General features: G+C 37.9%; 1 pseudogene across 1 annotated transcript; it reads left to right on the plus strand.

Moving 5' to 3' along the window:
- The first annotated feature begins 2,222 nt into the window (after positions 1-2,222).
- On the plus strand, positions 2,223-7,529 carry LOC307053713 (ZZ-type zinc finger-containing protein 3-like; annotated as a pseudogene). The gene is made up of 3 exons: positions 2,223-2,234; positions 5,666-5,851; positions 6,422-7,529. The product of its transcript is annotated as a ZZ-type zinc finger-containing protein 3-like (transcript).
- The last annotated feature ends 3,732 nt before the right edge of the window (positions 7,530-11,261 follow it).

The following is an 11,261-nucleotide window of genomic DNA, read 5'->3' on the forward strand; positions in this document are numbered from 1 at the left end:
CAAGCTACCTGTCTCTGAATACTTATTTCTATGGACTAGACTTAAAACTGAAATATGAAATCTGATCTGTTTACTTATTTTTAATAAACTATGAATTTCAAAAACCAACATAATCAGGCCTATACTACTACCTCTAGTTTTTCTCATGCTCCCTAAATTTAGAAATGAAAAATGTGGTTTTCTAGTACAAATCACATATACTCCTCTGTGACAGCTGAATAATAGATTTCTCATGATTTTTAGAGACTTTGAAGGACATGGAAGGATCTTTTGTGGCAGTGGTAACAATGGTTGCAGACACAAGATCAGATTTACATAGTTAACAAAGACATTCCTATTAGGATGTTCTTCAAATGGAAAGAAACTGAGGCTGTTAGCCTTCAGCTCCTGGTACTGTATCCTGTCTTTGACACTTTTCTTCATTCATATCCCAGGGCATGCCTTCAATAGGCTTCTAATGGGAAGCTACCAGGCATATCATGATTTTCATAAAGCTTACATTACAGTTTGCTATCACAGGACTTCACCTACATTACTGGGCACAGGGTGTTTGTTTGTGTGTTTGTTCCAATCTTCCACTCACTGCAATGGCACTTGTGACAAACTGCCAGGTCTCTTGCTTATTATTCATAGTGCTTTATTGATTAGTTATTTACACAGAACACTTCTTTACGTTCCTGCCACAAATCATTTGAGCAAAATGGTAAATACAGCAAGGGTGGATTTAAGGTATGCCTCCTCACCAGATTGCTAGGGGACAGGCAAAGTGATCTCAAAGGCTTGCTGCTCTCATTTTCAGTTTTTTAGAGCCTTTATGGGATAGTGGAAAGAAAACAAGACTAGGTGTCAGATGTTCATTCAGGTCCTCACTCAGTATCTCTTATTCTTTGTGCGACATTGGGCACTTAACTCTTTCAGCAGCTGTACCTTTTTTGCTAAAATGAGAGTAATAATACTTACCACACATAATTTACTAAAAATATTAAATAAGGCAAATGTAAGTGTTTTCTAGATGATACATTTTTATCTCAAAATAAAATATGATTATTATCATTATTGTTTTTTCTTGGTTGAAAAAAGTATTAACTTGCTTATTGAAGAGAGGAGCATTTTCTGGTGAGATACCCTTCATTTCTAATGCTCTATTTATTATGACCATTTGTGAGTTTTCAACATTATTAAATTGATTTTAAAATGACAACGATTAGTTGGTGCTGGGTAAGTTCTTAAAATGTCAGCCCTCCAGAAAAGCAAAATATTATATTATGGTATATATACGTGATTCTTAAGTAAAGAAGATGCACTTTTTGTTTGTTTTAATCCAAGTAACAGCTTCTAGTTAATGGGAGGAGATAATCTTGTCTAAGGGAAAAGGAAACTCTGAAAAGGTTATGTGTTCTGAGTGTTGCATAGACTTAAAATGTCACGCTTTGTTTGGTAGATATGATATTGTATAACTTGTGGAAATCAGAAGTGGAATTAATGCAAAAGAAAGTGGAATTTATTGAATTCTAATAGGCAGTCGAGACCTAGTAAAATATATTTCTGCCAAGGAAGTTTTGCTGCTTATCAAGGAGTTTATGGTAAGTTTCTTTTTTTTTTTCACATCTTTATTGGAGTATAAATGCTTTACAATGTTGTGTTAGTTTCTACTGTACAACAAAGTGAATCAGCTATATATATATATATATATATATATATATATATATATATATATATATATATACCTCTATATCTCCTCCCTCTTGTGTCTCCCTCCCACCCTCCCTATCCCATCCCTCTAAGTCGTCACAAAACACAGAGCTGATCTCCCTGTGCTATGCAGCAGCTACCCAATAGCCATCTATTTTACATTTGATAACCTATATATGTCAATACCACTCTCTCACTTCATCCCAGGTCCCCCTTCACCCCTGTGCCCTCCAGTCCATTCTCTACGTCTGTGTCTTTATTCTTGCCGTGCCACTAGGTTCATCAGTACCGCTTTTTTAAATTCCATATATATGTGTTAACGTACGGTATTTGTTTTTCTCTTTCTGACTTACTTCATTCTGTATGAGAGATTCTAGGTCCATCCATCTCACTACAATAACTCAGTTTCATTCCTTCTTATGGCTGAGTAATATTCCATTGTATATATGTGCCACATCTTCTTCATCCATTCATCTGTTGATGGACGTTTAGGTTGTTTCCATGTCCTGGCTATTGTAAATAGTGTGGCAATGAATATTGAGGTATGTGTATCTTTTTGAATTATGGTTTTCTCAGGGTATATGCCCAGTAGTGGGATTGCTGGTTCATATGATAGTTCTAAGTTAATTTTTTAAGGAACCTCCATACTGTTCTTCATAGTGGCTGTGTCAATTTACATCCCACCAACAGTGCAAGAGGGTTCCCTTTTCTCCACACCCACTCCAGCGTTTATTGTTTGTAGATTATTTGATGATGGCCATTCTGACCGGTGTGAGGTTATACCTTATTGTGGTTTTGATTTGTATTCTCTAATGATTAGTGATGTTGAGCATCTTTTCATATATTTGTTGGCCATCTGTATGTCTTCTTTGGAGAAATATCTATTTAGGTCTTCTGCCCATTTTTGGATTGGGTTGTTTGTTTTTGTGATATTGAGCTGCATGAGCTGCTTGTATATTTTGGAGATTAATCCTTTGTCAGTTGCTTCATTTGTAAATATTTTCTCCCATTCTGAGGGTTGTCTTTTCGTCTTGTTTATGGCTTCCTTTGCTGTGCAAAAGCTTTGAAGTTTCATTAGGTCCCATTTGTTTATTTTTGTTTTTATTTCCATTTCTCTAGGATAGGGTCAAAAAGGATCTTGCTGTGATTTATGTCATAGAGTTTTCTGCCTATGTTTTCCTCTAAGAGTTTTATAGTGTCTGGCCTTACATTTAGGTCTTTAATCCATTTTGAGTTTGTTTCTGTGTATGGTGTTAGGAAGTGTTCTAATTTCATTCTTTTACATGCAGCTGTCCAGTTTTCCCAGAACCACTTATTGAAGAAGCTGTCTTTTCTCCATTGTATATTCTTGCCTCCTTTGTCAAAGATAAGGTGATCACATGCGAGTTTATCTCTGGGCTTTCTATCCTATTCCATTGATCTATGTTTCTGTTTTTTTGTGCCAGTACCATATTGTGTTGATTACTGTACCTTTGTAGTATAGTCTGAAGTTAGGGAGTCTGATTCTTCCAGCTCCATTTTTCTTTCTTAAGATTCCCTTGGCTATTTGGGGTCTTTTGTGTTTCCATACAAATTGTAAAATTTCTTGTTCTAGTTCTGTGAAAAATGCCATTGGTAATTTGTTAGGGATTGCATTGAACCTGTAGGTTACTTTGGGTAGTATAGTCATTTTCACAATATTGATTCTTCCAATCCAAGAACATGGTATATCTCTCCATCTGTTTACGTTATCTTTGATCTCTTTCATCAGTGTTTCATAGTTTTCTGAATACAGGTATTTTGCCTCCTTAGGTAGGTTTATTCCTAGGTATTTTATTCTTTTTCTTGCTACAGTAAATGGGATTGTTTCCTTAATTTCTCTTTCTGATCTTTCATTGTTAGTTTATAGATATGCAAGGGATTTCTGTGCATTAGTTTTGTATTCTGCAACCTTATCAAACTCATTGATTACCTCTAGTAGTTTTCTGGCAGCATCTTTAGGATTTTCTATGTATAATATCATGTCATCTTCAAACAGTGACAGTTTTACTTCTTCTTTTCCAATTTGTATTCTTTTTATTTTTTTTTTCCTTCTCTGATTGCTCTGGCTAAGCCTTCCAATACTATGTTGAATAAAAGTATTATCATTATCATTTCCATATCAATACCAGCAATTTAAACAGAGTGCTTCTCTTCTAAGAAGTCCATACACCATCTCTGGTTGATTTAATTTATAATTCACCCTCACTGCTTCCACTAACACACTTGCCCTGCTAATTCATGTCTCCAGGGGTAGTTTGTGCTACACATTCAAGGCACTTCCTCTTTAACCAGATGTCTCTCAGAAACTCACACCCAAGTTGGCCAAACTGAATTTATTATATTTTTCACAAGGACACCCTAAGGATGAGGTTCCCAAAGGCCAAAGACCCAAAGCAATAGAGTTCTAAATTACTTTCTAAGGACAGTGAGTCCAAACAAATGCAAGGAATATAATCTTCTGTGTGGAATATAAAAAGTTGGGGACAGAGCTGGATTTTTTAGGGCAACAGAGAAGTGGCTGGATACTTCTGCATCTCACAGAGAGTCCTTAACCAGCTTCTGAAAATAAATGGTAATAGTCATCCTTGACTAGCATCTACTACGTGGCAGGAACTATTCTAAGTTTTTACATGTATTAACTCTTGTAATCCTCACAAAAATATCTATGAGGTAGGGACTAGTATTATGATCTCCATTTTACAGATGAGGAAACTGAAGTCCATAGAGTTTAAGTAACTTACCCAAAGTCACACAGATATTGAGTCAGAATTTGAACTTGGGCAACCTGAGTCCAGTCTATGCTCTTAGCCACTCAACACGTTGACTGTTAATGTTGTCAGATATTTAACGAATACTTGCTTGAAGGAGCTTTCAACTTATTAGCCTATGCTGAAGACCAGCTTCTATTTATGCTTTGAGTATGAGCTGAGGTCTCCCCTTTCTTGAAGATGTCCTCCTTGGACCAAATCAGGCTATGTTGTGTATCCCCCTTTCATCCTAGCCACAAAGTCTAGAACTCCTTGCTGTCAGAACTGTGACTTACTTTTTGAATTCCCAGTGCCTGACATAGCAATGGGAGCTAAAGAGGAGCTTGCAAAATGGCATACTGTAGTAGGCAGGATATTTAAACATAAGCGATACTTAGAGATCCAAAGAAAATTGAGTATGGCCTTAATAATTTACAGTTTATGACCATTCTGAAAAGCAGTTGGTATATGCGTTAAATTTACATTCAACATTATGATCATTTATTATACTCTTTAAAGTCTTCTTCAGAATTTATAAAGCAGACAAATAGTAACTTCTACTTACATGTTAATGCTATTAATGTTTCAGTATTAGATACTAAAACCACTAAAATGTTGCCCCCGGAATAATAGAATCTCCTTTATTAGTTAACATAAAACAAAACTCTTCTGCTTTCCTTTTGTTGAAAAGGAAATCCATCAATCCATTTATCTAGCTATTGTTTGACAATTCTCTGTAACCAGTGATACAGATTGAAACTTTTCCTTTCTTCCCATCAGAATTAATCCTGAGTCCTCTTGTCTCACAGGTAGCTGTGACCTTGAGAAATAACATGAATAATAATAGAACGATGATCATTAATAATGGCTCAATATGTTTTAACATTGGGATCTCAAGCATTTGAAAAGGAAAAAAAAAATAAAGAAAACTCAGAATCATATCCAAGGTTATTAGTCTTTAAAGCTATAATGTGCTGTGTTTTGAATAGGTAGGTCCTACCTATGTCTTTGACAGCACACAATGTGAAATAACTATGTGCATCACATTTTCACTTCCCTAAAAATTCTCTGTGCTCTACCTATTTATCCACCCCCTCAAACCATACCCCAGGCCCTGGAAACCACTGATCTTTTTACTGTCTCCATAGTTATGCCTTTTCTAGAATGTCATATAATTGGAATCAAACATTATGTTATTATTTAAGGTTGACTTCTGGCAGGGACGGGAGGCGGGGACCCACCTGGAAGCGCCCCAGAGCCGCTGTTCAGCTTCCGGCGGCGGTGGCCAGCCGAGCCAGTGCTGTGGCGGGGTGGAGAGCGGCCATGGCGGCGGCGCCTCCCGGAGTGGCCTGCGGTGCTCGGCCCCGTCTGGAAGATATCGAGTTGTGCTAGTACAACCCTATAAATAATTAATACCTGAAGTCTCAGTGTAACATGGACATTAACAGTGATGACAGATAAATGCAGACGCTTGGGAATCAAATACTAAACGAAACCCTTTTAAAAAAGAAAGGAATTTAGGAAGTCCTAGTATTCTCCATGGCTGAAGCTGAGAGTCTGAAACCATGATGCTTAAGCTCTATTCTAGATCATAGCTCCAACTCCTTCAGGATATAAGGAAAAGAGATAATATTTCCACAATGATAGATCTTTGGTTGTACAGGTTTCCCAGTGAGTGGATCATGATGACCGTATTGTAGGGACTTGCCATAGTATGGCTTCTTCCCGATCTACTCGTGTTACAAGATCAACAGTGGGGTTAAACGGCTTGGATGAATCTTTTGGTGGTAGAAATTTAAGGAATTGTAGCATTGCTCATCCTGAAGAAATCTCTTCTCATTCTCAAGTACGATCAAGATCACCAAAGAACAGACCAGAGCCTGTTCAAATTCAGAAAGGAAATAATAATGGAAGAACTAATGATATAAAACAGCAAAGTACTCGAGAGTAATGGTTATCAGAGACTGTTACAGATGATTGCTGTACTCGAGGCTCAACGTTCTCAAGCAGTCCAGGACCTTGAAAGTTTAGGCAGACGTCAGAGAGAAGCACTAAAAAATCCCATTGGATTTGTGGAAAAACTCCAGAAGAAGGCTGATATAGGGCTTCCATATCCACAGAGAGTTGTTCAATTGCCCGAGATTGTATGGGACCAATATACCAATAGCCTTGGGAACTTTGAAAGAGAATTTAAAAATCGCAAAAGACATACTAGGAGAGTTAAGCTAGTTTTTGATAAAGTAGGTTTACCTGCTAGACCAAAAAGTCCTTTAGGTCCTAGGAAGGATAGAGAGTCCCTTTCATACTCTATGTTGCCTTTGAGTGATGGTCCAGAAGGCTCAAACAGTCATCCTCAGATGATAAAAGGACGCCTGTGTGATGATACCAAACCTGAAACATTTAACCAATTGTGGACTGTTGAAGAACAGAAAAAGCTTGAACAACTACTCTTGAAATACCCTCCTGAAGAAGTAGAATCTCGACACTGGCAGAAGATAGCAGATGAACTGGGCAATAGGACAGCAAAACAGGTTGCCAGCTGAGTGCAGAATTATTTGATAAAACTAACTAAAGCCGGCATTCCAGTCCCAGGCAGAACACCAAACTTATACATATACTCCTAAAAGTCTTCAACAAGCAGTGCCCCCTTAATAAGCATCTCTTTAAACCTTCCACTTTCATGACTTCCCATGAACCACCAGTGTATATGGATGAAAATGATGACTGACCCTATTTTTGTAACCACATGAACACTGCTATGGAGGGGGCATCAGATGAAGAAAGTATTCCTATTATGCATAAGAATTTACCTGAATATAAGGTACAGTTTAAAAAGTTAAAAAACAGAAACTTCAGCAAATGCAAACTGAAAGTGGATTTGTGCAACATGTGGGCTTCAAGTGTGATAACTATGACATAGAACCTATCCAGGGTGTTCAGTGGCACTGCCAGGGTTGTCCTACAGAAATGTCTTTGGAATTCTGTGATTCTTGTTCAGATTGCCTCCATGAAACAGATATTCACAAGGAAGATCACCAACTAGAACCTGTTTATAGATTCTTCAGCTGACCACCCTAAGCAATTGGACGACGAACAAGGAGCCCCAAAGAAGGAAGATGACACGCACACAGCCAACTCAACTCTGCGATTATACAGATGTTGCTGAAGCCCACTGACTCTTGCATCAAGACCACAGAATTTAACCTAGACTTCCTTATTTTCTGTAACATCCCACTTTGACAGCTCCAGGACTAGCATGGGACTCTTCTCTATAGTCGTTTGGCAAATTATGTGACATACAGACCTTGGAGATCATTCTGATTGAGTACTATCAGGACAACTGCCATTTAATGGACACAGATCTTTACAAAATGGTAACATTCAGTGTTAGAGAGGTTGTGTGTATGATACTCTTGAGATCTTAGAAGAAATTCTGCCTAGCCTCCCGTAGATATCAGCAATGAGAGATTCTGTTCTGTGAAGGTATGACTTCCCTCAAAGATGAAATGAGTGGGCTTCCCTGGTGGTGCAGTTGTTGAGAGTCAGCCTGCTGATGTAGGGGACACGGGTTCGTGCCCCAGTCTGGGAAGATCCCACATGCCACAGAGCGGCTGGGCCCGTGAGCCATGGCCGCTGAGCCTGCATGTCTGGAGCCTGTGCTCTGCAACAGGAGAGGCCACAACAGTGAGAGGCCCGCATACCACACACACACAAAAAAATGAAATGAGTATAGCCTCTGAAGAGTGATTAGCCTCCGTGCTGTCTCCATCCAAGTCTGCTTCTCTTTATGATTTATCTCTGCCACCGTGGACATGATGAACTTCCTCCTAAAGGGGCTGGGAACTGGTAAGCTTACCTAAGGTATAAAGGGTGCATAGTATTTGCAAAGCAATAGACTTCTCCAAAATTTTATAGACAGCATTCCACATGATACACATGGGACGTGCCAGTGGAGACCAAAGCCAATGAGAATCTGTTAAGAGCCTCAGGACAAAAAGCTGAGCCTGAGAAAACCAAAACTAATGTCAATTTCAAATACAAACTTTAGGCTCATAGAATAAGGCAGCTTTGATTACACAAAAGCAAAGGCAAATATATCAGCTTTTACAAAATGAAAAAAAAAAGATGGGCTTCTTTCACTTAGTAGTATGTATTTAAGTTTCCTCCATGTCTTTTTATGGTTTGATAGCTCATATTTTTTAGCACTGAATAACATTTCAGTGTTTGGAGGTATCACAGTTTATTTATCCATTTACCTACTGAAGGACATCATGATTGCCTCTAAGTTCTGGCAATTATGCTCTCAGCAAAGCTTTAAGTAATTGTTGTTATTAATTACAGTAGCATCCAAATATATTTGAAAAGTAATACCCAAAAGTATGAAACATATTAATATTTTTTTTGTCTACAGAAAATTCTTGGCAAGCACTTTGAACTTTTTGCACTGGTACATTTGGAATCATTGGTACAGTAGAAAGAATACAGGACTTAGAGTCAGAAAATTTGTGTATATATCTGGATTAACCAGTGAGTTCATTCTCTTTTAAGTAGGGATGTGTTTTGGGGAAATTGACTTGATGTCAGAATTTTGTTTGATTACAAAGCCAGCACAGAGTATGCAATATTAAAGGAAGCTATCAGTAAGACAGACATCTAATGGAGAAAGTTCTTTCATGGATTAATTTCCTGTGGTTCTGGTCCATTCTTACTTTGGTTCCTCTTTTTTCTAATTATCATGGAACATAGACTTCTGCTATGTCAGATAGCCCCTCCTACCAAGAATTGGAGATAAGAAAAATAAAGTAGTTCTCTAGCTTAAACTAGTTCATCATTTATTGGATGAGGGCAGAATGTCTCCTAGTCTTAATCAGTGTTATTAAAAACTCTGTAGAAGTACTACAGTAACCTAAGACCCAGGGATAACACAACAAAGTAGTATTTAGAGAAGAGATTTTATGTGGTTGTGAAAGCACCATCATTCTGGAAAGAGAAAGAGAGATCAAAAGAGAGATTAAATCAAGCCTGGCTGGGGTGTGCGTGTGTGTGTGTGTCTGTGTGTCTGTGTGTCTGTGTGTGAGAGCTCATACCACACACCAACTGAGAGGAGGTGCAGAGTTTAGGCACAGATATTCATCCTACTTTCTACAGGGAAAGCAGATTCCCTCAATATGTAAAAATTGGGGCTTCCATGGTGGCGCAGTGTTTGAGAATATGCCTGCCAATGCAGGGGACATGGGTTCGAGCCCTGGTCTGGGAGGATCCCACATGCCACGGAGCAACTAGGCCCGTGAGCCACAACTACTGAACCTGCATGTCTGGAGCCTGTGCTCCGCAACAAGAGAGGCCACGATAGTGAGAGGTCCGTGCACCACGATGGAGAGTGGTCCCCACTTGCCGCAACTAGAGAAAGCCCTCATACAGAAACGAAGACCCAACACAGCCAAAAATAAAATAAATAAATAAATAAATAAATAAATAATTTTTAAAAATGTTAAAATTAATTCAGCATGATCTATAAGCTAGTCCTGAGCTTAAACAGAAGCTAGGCACTTAAAATGCTCTACCACAAATTATATAATTTAACAAATTATTCTATTGGCCAACCTTGTGAATTTAGTTTACAAAAGTCTGTCACTGGGAGGGGGAAGGGTAAGCTGGGACGAAGTGAGAGAGTGTCATGGACATATATATACTACCAGATGTAAAATAGATAGCTAGTGGGAAGCAGCCACATGGCACAGGGAGATCAGCTCAGTGCTTTGTGACCACCTAGAGGGGTGGGAAAAGGACAGTGGGAGGGAGACGCAAGAGGAAGGAGATATGGGGATATATGTATACGTATAGCTGATTCACTTTGTCATAAAGCAGAAACTAACACACCATTGTAAAGCAATTATACTCCAATAAAGGTGTTAAGAAAAAAGAATCTGTCACCAAGAGTTTGATGATCTATTTATTATAAAATCCAAAGTGATAAAAAAATGCATTTTTAGTCCTTTCAGAAGATGCCTTTTAAATATGTGAATATGTATACCCAAATTCTTGGCCAATGTTTCGACTCTTGCAGCTTCTAGAAGACAAACTCTAAGAGCAATATAAATTTTTAAAAGTAAAAAAATAGATATTACATACTTTTTCAGTGAGTTTGAAGACAATGTTTATAAAATATTGTGTAGAATTTATGATTGCTGTGCAAATAAGTGAGGGCTGAAATCTCCCTGAATTCGTTGTGGGAATAAAGAACCAGATGGTCTGGTGAATCTTCCCCATTTTTAATTCTAATTAATTGAGCATTCTTTTTTCCTTTAACAGGTGTTTTATTTCCCCCAATACATACCACTGTAAATTTATATAGAAAAGAATCATAACTCAGAATAATTCCCAACTGCCCTGACTTCCTGCTAAAGAGGAAAAAGAGACATTTATACTCCTTTTGTTTAATGAAATAAATTTAGATAAGAAGATCAATCTAGGTAGCCTGTGCTTTCATTCAGTGGTTCTGACATGAATTTGCTTTAACCAGATTTGAAATTTACCTCTCTGTATTACACCTTCAGGTGTTGATTACAACACACATTTGGATGAAAAATAAAATTAGAAGGATTTCATCCAAGCCAGTGCCTTCATAACAGAGGTATAAAGTTAAGTTCTATTGGTACTGGATGAAGCATAGTTTATAAATGGGAAGCTTTACAGTGACTGATAGTCCATTTGGTAGAGAAATTGTATCAGGCTCTTGAGAAAAAAAAAAACCAAACCCTACATATCTCTAAAAGATCAGAACTAATGCTAGAAAAGCTT

The sequence above is a fragment of the Hyperoodon ampullatus genome (genome assembly GCF_949752795.1).
Source record: "Hyperoodon ampullatus genome assembly, chromosome: 5".
Taxonomy (NCBI): domain Eukaryota; kingdom Metazoa; phylum Chordata; class Mammalia; order Artiodactyla; family Ziphiidae; genus Hyperoodon; species Hyperoodon ampullatus.